Genomic DNA, 16,071 nt, shown 5'->3' with positions numbered 1-16,071 from the left:
GATCTGTCCCCAAACTAATATAGTTGGTTCAGAGTTCGTTTTGATAGATCAACCTGCGTGTCCTGATTGCATCTGTGGATGGACAAAATCAACATGTGCATGATGGCGCACGCGTGTGTAACGGATGTGAAATGGCAAGCTAGTTAGCGGTGGTGCGCGCTAATAGCCTTTCAATCGGTGACGTCACTTGCTCCGAGACATTGAAGTAGTGGTTCCCCTTGCTCTGCAAGGGCCGTAGCTTTTGTGGAGCGATGGGTAACGATGCTTCGTGGGTGACTGTTGTTGGTGTGTGCAGAGGGTCCCTGGTTCGCGCCCGAGTCGGGGCAAGGGGACGGACTAAAGATAAACTGTTACACGAGCTCTAGTCAGCATGTCACTGCAAAAAAGCTGCAGCGTGCTGAGGTGTGTATGTGTGTCTGTGTCCTCAGCTTGCAGCGGGCAGCAAAGTTTGCTGTCACTCAGTCAGAATGCACATAATTTTCATATTTTTGCCCTACCCTTGCGCCACTTGTTAAAGATTATACACATTGATAGCTTGATGTCAAACGTCCTCGCAATGTGATTTATCATAGTAGCAGGCAGCAACAATCTAAATGATCAGGCCCGAAGTGGACGGAGAAATACAACTTCACTCTATCCAGTCAGAGCAGCAGGATCAACGTACAGCCCGCCCTTCTCTTTACCGACAGGCAAACTAGCCACTTGAGTTATTTAGACCGCACATTACTGACTCAAAGACCGTATAGTATGATTTAGAAACTCTGTGACTGACTGATATGAGAAAGATGCTTGCTGGTACCCGAAAGAAACAGTAACTTTTGTTCAGATCACAGATAACTACAAAAAAAATGCTTGGATCATAATCGTATCCAGAAAATTGCACATATCCGTTACGATACTTGTTTTGTCTGAGCACTGACCCACCCATATATGAAAGTGAACTCCCAGCTAGCAATGAGGAATCGGCCCCCGGAACTGATTGAATCGGCCCGGAATCGGGTGTCGGATTCAAAATTAATGACTGCCCAGAATCGGCCCAAGTGCGTCGGGCCGTTTCCGTCTACCGGAATTCAGCCGACTATGCCGGTAACTTACCAGAATCCCCCGAGAAGCAGCCCGGTGCAAATATAAATTAATGAATTCAAAATTACTCGATTTAGTCATTTAAAATATTACTGTTATACACTTTATACAGTTGAAGTCATAAGTTCACATACACCTTAGCCAAATACATTTGAATTCAGTTTCACAATTCCTGACATTTAATCCTAGTAAAAATTCCCTTTTAGGTCAGTTAGGATCACCACTTTATTTTAAGAATGTGAAATGTCAAAATAGTAGTAGAGAGAATGATTTATTTCAGTTTTTATTTCTTTCATCACATTCCCAGTGGGTCAGAAGTTTACATACACGCAATTAGTTTTTGGTAGCATTGCCTTATAATTGTTTAACTTGGGTCAAACGTTTTGGGTAGCCTTCCACAATACGTTGGGTGAATTTCGGCCCATTCCTCCTGACAGAGCTGGTGTAACTGAGTCAGGATTGTAGGCCTCCTTGCTCGCACACGCTTTTTCAGTTCTGCCCACACATTTTCTATGGGATTGAGGTCAGGGCTTTGTGATGCCCACTCCAATACCTTTACTGTTGTCCTTAAGCCATTTTGCCACAACTTTGGAAGTATGCTTGGGGTCATTGTCCATTTGGAAGACCCATTTGCGACCAAGCTTTAACTTTCTGACTGATGTCTTGAGATGTTGCTTCAATATATCCACATGATTTTCCTACCTCATGATGCCATCTATTTTGTGAAGTGCACCAGTCCTTCCTGCAGCAAAGCACCCCCACAACATGATGCTGCCACCCCCGTGCTTCACGGTTGGGATGGTGTTCTTCGGCTTGCAAGCCTCCCCCTTTTTCCTCCAAATATAACAATGGTCATTATGGCCAAACAGTTCTAGTTTTGTTTCATCAGACCAGAGGACATTTCTCCAAAAAAGTACGATCTTAGTACGAAACCGCAATAAAAAAGCCAGACTACGGTTTGCTACAGCATACGGGGAGTATGCTGTAGCAAACCGTAGTCTGGCTTTTTTATTGCGGTTTTGGAGCAGTGGCTTCTTCCTTGCTGAGCGGCCTTTCAGGTTATGTCGATTTAGGACTCGTTTTACTGTGGATATAGATACTTTTGTACCCCTTTCCTCCAGCATCTTCACAAAGTCCTTTGCTGTTGTTCTGGGATTGATTTGCACTTTTCGCACCAAAGTACATTCATCTCTAGGAGACAGAATGTGTCTCCTCCCTGAGCGGTATGATGGCAGCGTGGTCCCATGGTGTTTATACTTGCATACTATTGTTTGTACAGATGAAAGTGGTACGTTCAGTCTTTTGGAAATTGCGCCCAAGGATGAACCAGACTTGTGGAGGTCTAAAAGAACAAAGCTGAGGTCTTGGCTGATTTCATTTGATTTTCCCATGATGTCAAGCAAAGAAGCACTGAGTTTGAAGGTAGGCCTTGAAATACATCCACAGGTACACCTCCAATTGACTCAAATTATGTCAATTAGCCTATCAGAAGCTTCTAAACCCATGACATAATTGTCTGGAATTTCCAAGCTGTTTGAAGGCACAGTCAACTTAGTGTATGTAAACATCTGACCCACTGGAATTGTGATACAGTGAATTATAAGTGAAATATTCTGTCTGTAAACAATTGTTGGGAAAATTACGTGTCATGCACAAAGTAGATGTCCTAACTAACTTGCCAAAACTATAGTTTGTTAACAAGACATTTGTGGAGTGGTTGAAAAATGAGTTTTAATTAGAGGTCGACCGATTAATCGGAATGGCCGATTTCAAGTTTTCATAACAATCGGAAATCGGTATTTTTGGACACCGATTTGTCCGATTCTTTTTTTTTTTACTATTTAACTAGGCAAGTCAGTTAATGAGCCACCCCATCGCCAGCAGCATACCACCCTGCATACCACTGCTGGCTTGCTTCTGAAGCTAAGCAGGGTTGGTCCTGGTCAGTCCCTGGATGGGAGACCAGATGCTGCTGGAAGTGGTGTTGGAGGGCCAGTAGGAGGCACCCTTTCCTCTGGTCTAAACAAAAGATCCCAATGCCCCAGGGCAGTGATTGGGGACACTGCTCTGTGTAGGGTGCTGTCTTTCGGATGGGACGTTAAACGGGTGTCCTGACTCTCTGAGGTCATTAAAGATCCCATGGCACTTATCGTAAGAGTAGGGGTGTTCACCCCGGTGTCCTGGCTAAATTCCCAATCTGGCCCTCAACCATCATGGTCACCTAATCATCCCCAGTTTACAATTGGCTCATTCATCCCCCTCCTCTCCCCTGTAACTATTCCCCAGGTCGTTGCTGCAAATGAGAACGTGTTCTCAGTCAACTTACCTGGTAAAATAACGGATAAATAAATATATATATTTTTTTTTAAAGAACACATTCTTATTTTCAATGACGGCCTAGGAACGATGGGTTAACTGCCTCGTTCAGGGGCAGAACGACAGATTTTTACCTTGTTAGCTCGGGGGATTCAATCTTGCAACCTTACAGTTAACTAGTCCAACGCTCTAACCACCTGATTACATTGCACTCCACGAGGAGCCTGCCTGTTACGCGAATGCAGTAGAAACCAAGGTAAGTTGCTAGCTAGCATTAAACTTATCTTATAAAAAAACTATCAATCATAATCACTAGTTTAACTACACATGGTTGATGATATTACTAGTTTATCTAGCGTGTCCTGCGTTGCATATAATCGATGCGGTGCGTATCGTTGCTCCAATGTGTACCTAACCATAAACATCATTGCCTTTCTTAAAATCAATACACAGAACTATATATTTTTAAACCTGCATATTTAGCTCAAAGAAATCCAGGTTAGCAGGCAATATTAACCAGGTGAAATTGTGTCACTTCTCTTGCGTTCATTGCACGCAGAGTCAGTGTATATGCAACAGTTTGGGCCCCCTAATTTGCCAGAATTTTACGTAATTATGACGGAACATTGAAGGTTGTGCAATGTAACAGGAATATTTAGATTTATGGATGCCACCCGTTAGAGAAAATATGGAACGGTTCCGTATTTCACTGAAAGAATAAACGTCTTGTTTTCGAGATGATAGTTTCCGGATTCGACCATATTAATGACCTAAGGCTCGTATTTCTGTGTGTTATTATGTTATAACTAAGTCTATGATTTGATAGAGCAGTCTGACTGAGAGGTGGTAGGCAGCAGCAGGCTCGTAAGCATTCATTCAAACAGCACTTTCCAGCGTTTTGCCAGAAGCTCTTCGCTGTGCTTCAAGCCTATCAACTCCCGAGATTAGGCTCGTGTAACCGATGTGAAATGGCTAGCTAGTTAGCGGGGTGCGCGCTAATAGCGTTTCAAACGTCACTCGCTCTGAGACTTGGAGTGGTTGTTTCCCTTGCTCTGCATGGGTAACGCTGCTTCGAGGGTGGCTGTTGTCGATGTGTTCCTGGTTCGAGCCCAGGGAGGAGCGAGGAGAGGGATGGAAGCTATACTGTTACACTGGCAATACTAAAGTGCCTATAAGAACATCCAATAGTCAAAGGTATATGAAATACAAATGGTATGGAGAGAAATAGTCCTATAATTCCTATAATAACTACAACCTAAAACTTCTTACCTGGGAATATTGAAGACTCATGTTAAAAGGAACCACCAGTTTTCATATGTTCTGAGCAAGGAACTTAAACGTTAGCTGTTTTACATGGCACTTTTACTTTCTTCTCCAACACTTTGTTTTTGCATTATTTAAACCAAACTGAACAGGTTTCATTATTTATTTGAGGCTAAATTGATTTTATTGATGTATTATATTAAGTTAAAATAAGTGTTAATTCAGTATTGTTGTAATTGTCATTATTACAAATATATATATAAAAAAAGGAAAAATAAAAAATAAAAAAAATAATAAAAATAGGCCGATTAATCGGTATTGGCTTTTGTTGGTCCTCCAATAATCGGTATCGGTGTTGAAAAATCATAATCGGTCGACCTCTAGTTTTAATGACCCCAACCTAAATGTATGTAAACTTCCGACTTCAACTGTACATACAAAGTATACCCATCCACAAAAAAAACATTCTGTGTTGGAGGAAACACCATACACCTGGTGACTGTGTCAGCGTGCATGGGCCTGGCCTGCCACAGGAGTCGCTACAGAACGATAGGACAAGGACATCCCGGTCGGCCAAACCCTCCCCTAACTCGGGCGACGCTGGGCCAATTGTGCATCGCCTCATGGGTCTCACGGTCGCAGTTGGCACGGGTCTCGAACCAGCATCTGTAGCAATGCAGTGTCTTAGACCGCTGCGCCCCTCAGGAGGCTCCATCCAAAGTTTTTAATGCTTATCAATTGCCTTGCACAAAGTATAAAATACTACTTAAACAGGAATCTTAAAGAAATTAATTTCAATGTTAATTGTATTTTTTGATCACAGAAACAATGAGAAAATATGGAAAAATAATTAATGAAAAGTTAATTATATAAAGCAGCCCATGTAATCATCTGCCAGAGAGTAGCCCCAATTGGTCCGAGCCCCAGTAATACAGTTGGGCCAGATTACTCACACCGGAATTTGCCCGAGCTCAATCCCCGCATCCTAGCCATAAGTAATACTGCCGAAGACGGCCCAGACTTGGGCCACATGAAGTTGGCTGAGTCTGACTCTCAGCCGGAATTGGCCTAGATCCACTGTGCTAGCTGGGCTGTGTTTGCGTGTGATCAGGGGTGTATTCATTCCGTCGATTCTATTGAAAAACGTTTCTTAAAAACAGAAGCAAACGGAACGGGTATAAACATACCTGAATTTATCCAATAGAAACTCTCGTTTGTAACTGTTGGACTAATGATCAGCTAGATGCAGGCAAGATTATGCAAGGCGGTATTTAATGTGTCAATTTCTGTCACCAACTAAAACATTTCTTGGCCTGTGCACCTACGTTGTCATTCATAGGCTAGGTCGTAGCAACCTCATGATGGGTATAGGGAAAATTTGAGTATAATGTAGTAGTCTAAACCTATCGATGTTACATTGAGCTGGTTGAATGGAATATGAATGACAGTCATCCAATATGCTGTAATAGAAATGAGGCCATGCTCGTAAAAAAAAAAAATCTGGCCTCCCTCATCTTAAAACGGCACCGACCGCACTGATGTGAACACATGATTTCACATATGAACAACGACCTCAGGTGTCTATTTCGTTTTCACGTGAACATTTCAGCTCAATATGTGAAAAGTTATTTCACATGTGAAACTGCAAATGTCACGTTTGTTTTTGTAAAGGGAAGTAAGGAAATTATATGGGGGTTAAGGTAAGTGGTACACTGTTCAGCTAAAATAGTGTACAAATCTTTAAAGAATGACAATATGATTACATTTGACATGAACTCACAACCTCTGGATTTGGTGTATGCTGCAATTGCACAAGTCCCCCTTGACACACTCAAACCGGTGTGCCTGGCACCTACTATTAGGGTTGCAAAGGGCCGGAAACTTTCCGGTAAATTTCACGAATATTTCTGGAAATTTCCACGGGAAATGAAGCCCAGACATTTTGGGAATTTTGCTTAAATTCATCAAAAAAAGTTAGCTTATAATAGTGAACCTTTTTTGTGGGATACACAAGGCAATTCTAGGTCTTATGGTATATTTTGGTTAAACTATCCCCAATTCAATGAAATTGCAACCCTCTGCATGCACAGTGCATTCTTCCATCACATGTGCAGTGCACTCTTCCATCACATGTACAGCTGATTCTCAAGATCTTACACACTAATGAGATGCTATTGAGCCCACACTACTACAATGTCTGAGCCAAGGACTACATGCTTTCTGGTAAGTTTTGATTACAATACTGGGTGGGGTGAATATATTTTATGACATACATGATTTTTGTTAACTAGTAAATAGTAACCTACAGCAAAGTGTGTTTAAATCATTTCTAACTTGTTAACAATTTATGCTAGTTAGTTTTTGCTACCGTGTGTTTAAGCTTGCTTGAGCCTGCTAATGGAGTGTTAATTCACCTGTTTCATTTTATAACATTTAATCTAACTGCTTAACTATTTGTCTGTACTTGGGGGGGGGGGGGGGTTTACAATTTTTTTTCTCATCTTTACAGGAAACTGCCACGGGCTATATCTGATGTGTGGAGACATTTCATTGCAGCTAACGTAGAAGGAAAAGCTGTGTACATTTGCAAATACTGTGCCAAATCATGTGAAGAATGCAACAAAGATGCAGTATCATCAGGCCAAGTGCATAAAGTTCCCTCAGCGCTCACAACAAGTAACCTCTGACAAAAGTCCCTCTACTTCTATTCCAGGTGAAAATGATGAATCAGACACCTTATCGAAAGCAACAGCTCATGGTCCTCCTGGAATCAGAAGTTTTTCTGACTCAATGGAGGAACGTAGTCAGAGAAAGGCTGATGAGTGTCTTGCTCGAGCTGTGTATGCAACTCCGAGCTCCGATGCTCACAGGCAATGTGTATTGGAAGAGATTTCTGAATGTTCTTTCGCCCAGCATACACCCCTCCAACCAGACATGCTTGATCTATTAATTTGCTGAATGCAGAGTTCAAGTGAAGGTCAATCAAATAATAGAGAAAGCAGACTGTATTGCAATCATCTCTGATGGGTGGTCGAATGTTCGTAGGCAAGGAATAATTAACTACATCATCTCCACCCCTCAACCAGTATTCTACAAGAGCACAGACACAAGGGACAACAGACACACCGGTCTCTACATTGCAGATGAGCTGAAGGCAGTCATCATTGACCTTGGACCACAGAAGGTATTTGCACTGGTGACAGACAATGCTGCGTACATGAAGGCTGCTTGATCTAAAGTGGAGGAGTCCTACCCTCACATCACACCCATTGGCTGTGCTGCTCATGCATTGAATCTGCTCCTCAAGGACATCAAGGCACTGAAAACAATGGATACATTACAAGAGAGCCAAGGAAATGGTTATGCATGTGAAGGGTCATCAAGTTATAGCAGCAATCTACCTCACCAAGCAAAGTGAGAAGAATAAGAGCACCACATTGAAGCTGCCCAGCAACACCAGCTGGGGTGGTGTCATCATGTTTGACAGTCTCCTGGACGGGAAGGGGTCTCTCCAAGAAATGCTCATATCAGTCTGCCGATATGGACAGCCCCATCAAGAGGATCCTCCTGGATGATGTATTTTGGGAGAGAGTAGTAAGCAGCCTGAAACTCCTGAAACCTATAGTAGTAGCCATTGCACGGATTGAGGGAGACAATGCCATCTTGTCTGATGTTCAAACTCTGCTTTCAGATGTAAGAGAAGAAATCCGTACACACTTCACTGTTGCTCAATGCAGAGGAAACTGCAGTTCTGAAATACATCAAAAGCGTGAAGACTTCTGCCTGAAGCCCATACATGTTGGACCCTAAGTATGCTGGCAAGAGCATCCTGTCTGGTGCAGAGATCAACTAGGTCTATGGTGTCATCACTACCACGTCTCGCCACCTTGGCCTGGATGAGGGAAAGGTTCTTGACAGTCTGGTGAAGTACACTTCCAAGCAAGGGCTTTGGGATGGAGATGCAATGTGGCAGTCGTGCCAACATATCTCATCAGCCACCTCGTGGAAGGGACTTTGTGGATCTGAGGCTCTTTCCCCTGTTGCCTCCATCATCCTCCAAATTCCACCAACATCAGCTGCCTCAGAGCACTACTGGTCCATGTTTGGGAACACACACACACCAAAGCATGCAACAGGCTGACCAATACAAGGGTTGAAAAATTGGTGGCCATCCGGGCAAATTTTTGGCTTTTTGAGCCCGACAACGAGCCATCCTCAACAAGGTTGGAAAGAGACAGTGAAGATGAGGCCTCAGAGTCTGATGTTCAAGAGGTGGACATTGAGGAGGTCCAGGGAGAAGACATGGAAGCCTGAGAGTAAGACAGGTTTACAGATGTATGTTGAAAACATTTTGGGGAAATGCGACGGATCATTGGGGATCATTCAATATTCCCTTTCTTTTGTTGTTCAGTGAAATCATCCCATGTGAAGAGTCAACTCATTTACTTAAAGTTCAATTCATAACTAAATTATTTTCTTATTTCTATTGGAAGGATTTAATCATTTGTAATTATGTCTACTTATGATAAGGTAAAAGGTTTATGTTTCTGTCTCCATAGGATATGGTAAATATATCTAATGCAAAAAACATCTACATTTAAATGGTATTAATATTAATTTGCATATATTTCCATTAATTCCCACAGAAAGTTTCCACCTCTGAATATTCCCCAAAATGTGCAACCCTACCTACACCATACCCCATTCAAAGGCACTTAAATATTTTGTATTGCCCATTCACCCTCTGAATAGCACACATACACAATCCATTTGTTAATTGTTTCAAGGCTTAAAAATATTTATTTAACCGGTCTCCTCCCCTGATTGGAGTGGATTTAACAAGTGACATCAACAAGGGATAATTTCACCTGGATTCACCTGGTCAGTCTATGTCATGGAAAGAGCAGGTGTTCCTACTGTTTTATACACTCAGTGTACATACACAATGTAATCATGCATGTAAAATATGTACAGTTGAAGTCGGAAGTTTACATACACTTAGGTTGAAGTCTTTAAAACTCATTTTTCAACCACTCCACAAATGTCTTGTTAATAAACTATAGTTTTGGCAAGTCGGTTAGGACATATACTTTGTGCATGACACAAGTCATTTTTCCAACATTTATTTACAGGCATATTATTTCTCTTATAATTCACTGTATCACAATTCCAGTGGGTCAGAGTTTACATACACTAAGTTGACTGTGCTTTTAAACAGCTTGGAAAATTCCATAAAATTATGTCATGGCTTTAGAAGCTTCTGATAGGTTAATTGACATAATTTGAGTCAATTGGAGGTGTACCTGTGGATGTCTTTCAAGGCCTACCTTCAAACTCAGTGCCTCTTTGCTTGACATCATGGGAAAATCAAAAGAAATCAATCAAGACCTCAGAAAAAAAAATTGTAGACCTCCACAAGTCTGGTTCATCCTTGGGAGCAATTTCCAAACACCTGAAAGTACCACGTTCATCTGTACAAACAATAGTACGCAAGTATAAACACCATGGGACCACGTAGCCGTCATTACCGCTCAGGAAGGAGACGTGTTCTGTCTCCTAGAGATGGTCGTACTTTGGTGCAAAAAGTGCAAATCAATCCCAGAACAACAACAAAGGGCCTTGTGAAGATACTGGAGGAAACAGGTACAAAAGTATCTATATCCACAGTAAAACACGAGTCCTATATCGACATAACCTGAAAGGCCGCTCAGCAAGTTAGAAGCCACTGCTCCAAAACCGCCATAAAAAAGCCAGACTACAGTTTGCAACTGCACATGGGGACAAAGATCGTACTTTTTGGAGAAATGTCTGGTCTGATGAAACAAAAATAGAACTGTTTGGCCATAATGACCATCGTTATGTATTCAGAGAAAAAAGGGGGAGCCTTGCAATCCGAAGAACACCATCCCAAACGTGAAGCACGGGGATGGCAGCATCATGTTGTGGGGGTGCTTTGCTGAAGGAAGGGTTGGTGGACTTCACAAAATAGATGGCTATATTGATATATTGAAGCAACATCTCAAAACATCAGTCAGGAAGTTAAAGCTTAGTCACAAATGGGTCTTCCAAATGGGCAATGACCCCAAGCATACTTCTAAAGTTGTGGCAAAATGGCTTAAGGACAACAAAGTCAAGGTATTGGAGCCCTGACCTCAATCCTATAGAAAATGTGTGGGCAGAACTGAAAAAGCGTGTGCGAGCAAGAAGTCCTACAAACCTGACTCAGTTACACCAGCTCTGTCAGGAGGAATGGGCCAAAATTCACCTGACTTATTGTGGGAAGCTTGTGGAAGGCTACCTGAAACGTTTGACCCAAGTTAAACAATTTATAGGCAATGCTACCAAATCCTAATTGAGTGTATGTAAACTTCTGACCCACTGGGAATGTGATGAAAGAAATAAAACTGAAATAAATACTTATCTCTACTATTATTCTGACATTTCACATTCTTAAAATAAAGTGTTGATCCTAACTGACCTAAGACAGGGAATTTTTACTAGGATTAAATGTCAGGAATTGTGAAAAACTGAGTATAAATGCATTTGGCTAATGTGTATGTAAACTTCCGAATTCAACTGTATATTGAAAACAGTGGCTATTTCGTGACATTCTGGGGACATCTTATTGACACATTTGTTTGCAGGGTATCATGTGAAAATTTTTATCCACATATAAAAGGTTATGTGATCACGTGAATATCCACATGTCAAATAGCATCACATGTGAAGTGCTCCAAAACCACATGGTTTCACATATGAAAAGGTTGTGATTTTCCAAATGTGCAAAATATAAATCATGTTGTTTTCCATAAGGGTAGGATTAATATCTGCTTAATCTACTTCAGCTCCTCACTCTATGGCAAAAACACACATAGATGTCAGGCGGTCCCCCGTGTAGTCCTGCTTTCACGCTGAAGTTGTGCACAGGTTTAACCCCAGACTATTACGTAACACCCTTACCTACAGTACCAGTCAAAAGTTTGGTCACATCTACTCATTCAAGGGTTTCTTTATTTTCACTATTTTCTACATTGTAGAATAATTGTATAGACATCAAAACTATGAAATAATACATATGGAATCATGTAGTAACCCAAAAAGAAAGTGTTGAACAAAGTAGCCACCCTTTGCCTCTGACAGCTTTGCACACTCTTGGCATTCTCTCAACCAGCTTCATGAGGAATGCTTTTCCAACAGTCTTGACGGAGTTCCCACATATGCTGAGCACTTGTTGGCTGCATTTCCTTCACTCTGCAGTCCAACACATCCCAAATCATCTCAATTGGGTTGAGGTCGAGTGATTGTGGAGGCCAGGTGTCACGTTCCTGACCTATTGTTCCTTTTTCTTTTCTTTATTTTGTTGGTCAGGGCGTGAGTTGGGGTGGGTTGTTTTTGTGTGTTTTGTTTAGTCTATGGGGTGTTGTATGTGTATGGGGCAGAGTAGAGTATAGTTGTCTAGTTATGTCTATGGCTGCCTGGATGGGTTCTCAATCAGAGACAGCTGTCATTCATTGTCTCTGATTGGGAGCCATATTTAAGGCAGCCATAGGCAGTAGGCTTTTGTGGGTAGTTGTCTATGTTGAACGTAAGTAGCTTGTGTGTGCACTTTCGTTTGTAGCTTCACGGTTGTTTGTTGTTTTGTATAGTTTGTATAAGTGTTTCGTTTCGTGTTCATCTTCGTCGTAAATTAAAAGAAGATGTATTCATATCTCGCTGCGCCTTGGTCCATTCATTCACCTCAAGACGACCGTGACACCAGGTCATCTGATGCAGCATTCCATCACTCTCCTTGGTCAAATTGCCTTTACACAGCCTGGAGGTGCGTTTGTCATTGTCCTGTTGAAAAACGCAAAGCGCAAACCAGATGAGGCGGCGTATCGCTGCAGAATGCTGTGGTAGCCATGCTGGTTAAGTGTGCCTTCAATATAAAAAATACAAAAAATAAATATATATTTTTTTATATCACCTACAGTGTCACCAGCAAAGCACCCCCACACTTCCTCATCCATGCTTCACGGTGAGAACCACACATGCGGAGATCATCCAAAAACCAAAAATCTCAAATTTGGACTCATCAGACCAAAGGACAGATTTCCACCAGTCTAATGTCCATTGCTCATGTTTCTTGGCCCAAGCAAGTCTCTTCTTCTTATTGGTGTCCTTTAGTAGTGGTTTCTTAGCAGCAATTCGACCATGGAGGCCTGATTCACACAGTCTCCTCTAAACAGTTGTTGAGATGTGTCTGTTACTTGAACTCTGTGAAGCATTTATTTGGGCTGCAATCTGAGGTGCCGTTAACTCTAATGAACTTATCCTCTGCAGCAGAGGTGACTCTGGGTCTTCCTTTCCTGTGGCGGTCCTCATGAGAGCCAGTTTCATCATAGCTCTTCATGTTTTTTGCGACTGCAGATTGACTGACCTTCATGTCTTAAAGTAATGATGGACTGTCATTTCTCTTTGCTTATTTGAGCTGTTCTTGCCATGATATGGACTTGGTCTTTTACCAAATAGGGCTATCTTCTGTATACCACCCCATACCTTGTCACAACACAACTGATTGGGTTAAACACATTAAGAAGGAAAGAAATTCCACAAATTAATTTTTAACAAGGCACACCTGTTAATTGAAATGCATTCCAGGTGACTACCTCAAGAAGCTGGCTGAGAGAATGCCAAGAGTGTGCAAAGCTGTCATCAAGGCAAAGGGTGGCTACTTTGAAGAATCTCAAATATATTTTGATTTGTTTAACACTTTGTAGTTACTACATTATGCCATATGAATTATTTCATAGTTCTGATGTCTTCACTATTATTCTACAATGTAGAAAATAGTAAAATAGAGAAAAACCCTTGATTGAGTAGGTGTGTCCAAACTTTTGACTGTTACTGTATATCTTTACCTATTGTATTCTACAACTAAATATAATGAACTGATAACATGCACGAGCTGTTTGATTGGCTCAGAGGGTTTAAAAGTGGACCAAGACTTTTTCCCTCTCGTCCCCTATAAGCTTGTGTATCAGGACGTGTAGGGTGAAGTTGACCCTAGATGCTGATATTGGGTCAGTTTAGAAATTTTCCCCACTAATGATTAAGGTTCAGGGAATTGGGGGAGGGAAAACTGATCCTGGAGCTGTATCTACGGGAAACTATACCCAGGAGCGTATCGGTAGTGAACTTGCTGAGCTGTGAGCACGAGACAGAACTAACAGGGAAAGAGATAGCAACACCAAGATCCATACTCCTCAGTGCGCGAGTTTATAGCTCAGTATGCCTACTCTGGCTCATTCCCAGAGAAAGTGAACAGGCGTTTCTATCTATCTATCTGCTATTCCAGTTTCAACTGTTCTGCCTGCGGTTATGGAACCCCTACCTGTCCCAGACCTGCTGTTTTCAACTCTTAATGATCGGCTATGAAAAGCCAACTGACATTTATTCCTGATTATTATTTGACCATGCTTGTCACTTATGAACATCTTGGCCATGTTCTGTTATAATCTCCACCCGGCACAGCCAGAAGAGGACTGGCCACCCCTCATAGCCTGGTTCCTCTCTAGGTTTCTTCCTAGGTTTTGGCCTTTCTAGGGAGTTTTTCCTAGCCACCGTGCTTCTACACCTGCATTGCTTGCTGTTTGGGGTTTTAGGCTGGGTTTCTGTACAGCACTTCGAGATATTAGCTGATGTACGAAGGGCTATATAAAATAAACTTGATTTGATTTGATATCTTCAGTCATGTTACTGGGGAGGCGAGGTCGTCATCATACTGTAAGTGACAGAACATCACAGACTGAAGGCCAAATGAACACGGATTTCTGGCTGTTTCTGGGTCGGTTTTCCGTAAAGTGACTGTGTAATCTTGCTATGGTGCATACAAGCACAAACGTACCACAAAGTGACAATAAATGTACTCATCATGTCTGCCATGGTCACATGACTCTGCAGTTCTTTGCACCTGTGAAAACCAATGACCTTGTGTTCTTTAAAAACACACACACACGTGCATATCCTGAAGGGCTAAGATGAAAGTGTGTGCATCTGAATCATTGACGTTCATATCGACTTCTTTGTAAATGTGCTGATAGGGCTGGATGAGCATCAGAAAATAATATAGTGTACAATCACTTCAATTCTAGCCTACATTTAAGTCATCCTAAACGCTGCCTAAACGCTGCCTAAACGCTGCCTAAACGCTGCCTAAACGCTGCACATGCCATACTGTATAATATGGCTTACAAGACGACTGGATAGTTAGGCGTCACCATTTCATCTAACCCGTGACCTCTTTAACTAAATAATGATGTGCTGACTATAGTATGTAATTGCTATAATAAGACAAAGTCCCCCTTTGTTTATTCTCCTGAGTTGATATCGGACAGGCAATGGATTGCTCATGGCTGCCTACCCTCTGAAATATGTTGTTTTTGAACATAAAAAAGGAAGTGAAACAATGCAACTGAGTGCATCAATATTCACACATATGACAAACATGCAGCAGCAACCATATGATACGGCATAGATCAAAAGAAAATTTGAAAAATAAATCCATGTATTAGTAAATGTTGGAGTGGCGGAGGTGTTTGATTTAAGGAACTGATCATAGAACAAATAGAATATAACACCAATTAAACCCAATAACATTATCATCAACAACAAAAACATTGCACACAATGAAGTGTATAGCCTGCAATGAATTTACAGTAGGTTAGAGTATTTGAAAAGAGAAGCTTTCAACGTTATAATATCTTTATATATGGGATCAAATTAGATGAAACAGTTCTGTGGACAACAATAATACATTGCCGAGCCATTTGATATAAGGGAAAATAAACATGCAGCCCATGATAAGTGATACATTTGGCACCATGTTAAAACACCCATACAATGATATCAGGAAGTTCACTGAATAACAAAATACGTTTTAACATGAAGAAATTATATTCCAGATTTAATTTCATAAGCAAAATAACTGTAGTTGGATAAGGTTAGCCGAATGCAATGCACAGAAATGATTTTGATTGAACATAAACATAAACACAAACATTGACATAAAGTGATGTAAACCAGAGATAGATAGTATAGAGCACTCTTACCCGTTCACTGACTCCGTTTAGTGCATTATTAGTTATATTCCATTTCGGATAGGTGCGTGTCTTTCAAACACATATCTCGACCTCATTTCCATGTGCTCGCAGCCATGCGCTCTATGGAGCGCTGCATACAGTCAGATACTGTGGGTAACGTCACGATAGGGAGTCCTCATGATGATGATGATGATGATAATATCACCTCCACATAGGCATATCGACGTGAAAGCACGCATGATTGATTGGGCTCGTGCTATAAATACGGCATCTTTCAACGTCTGCTTCCAACTCACACTCTCAAACACGTAGAACCCAGCTCACTCTC

The 16,071-nt window shown here is 41.5% G+C and overlaps 1 long non-coding RNA gene across 1 annotated transcript in view; it reads right to left on the bottom strand.

The window, feature by feature from the left end:
• Positions 1–16,071, bottom strand: part of LOC111973301 (uncharacterized) — a 57,987-nt gene extending 41,916 nt beyond the window's left edge. The window contains exon 1 of the long non-coding RNA XR_002878549.2: positions 15,753–16,071. This is a non-coding gene — a long non-coding RNA (uncharacterized lncRNA). The remainder of the gene's footprint in view (positions 1–15,752) is intronic.

The sequence above is a fragment of the Salvelinus sp. IW2-2015 genome, linkage group LG14 (genome assembly GCF_002910315.2).
Source record: "Salvelinus sp. IW2-2015 linkage group LG14, ASM291031v2, whole genome shotgun sequence".
Taxonomy (NCBI): Eukaryota; Metazoa; Chordata; class Actinopteri; order Salmoniformes; family Salmonidae; genus Salvelinus; species Salvelinus sp. IW2-2015.
This window is presented reverse-complemented; position numbering and strand designations above follow the sequence as displayed.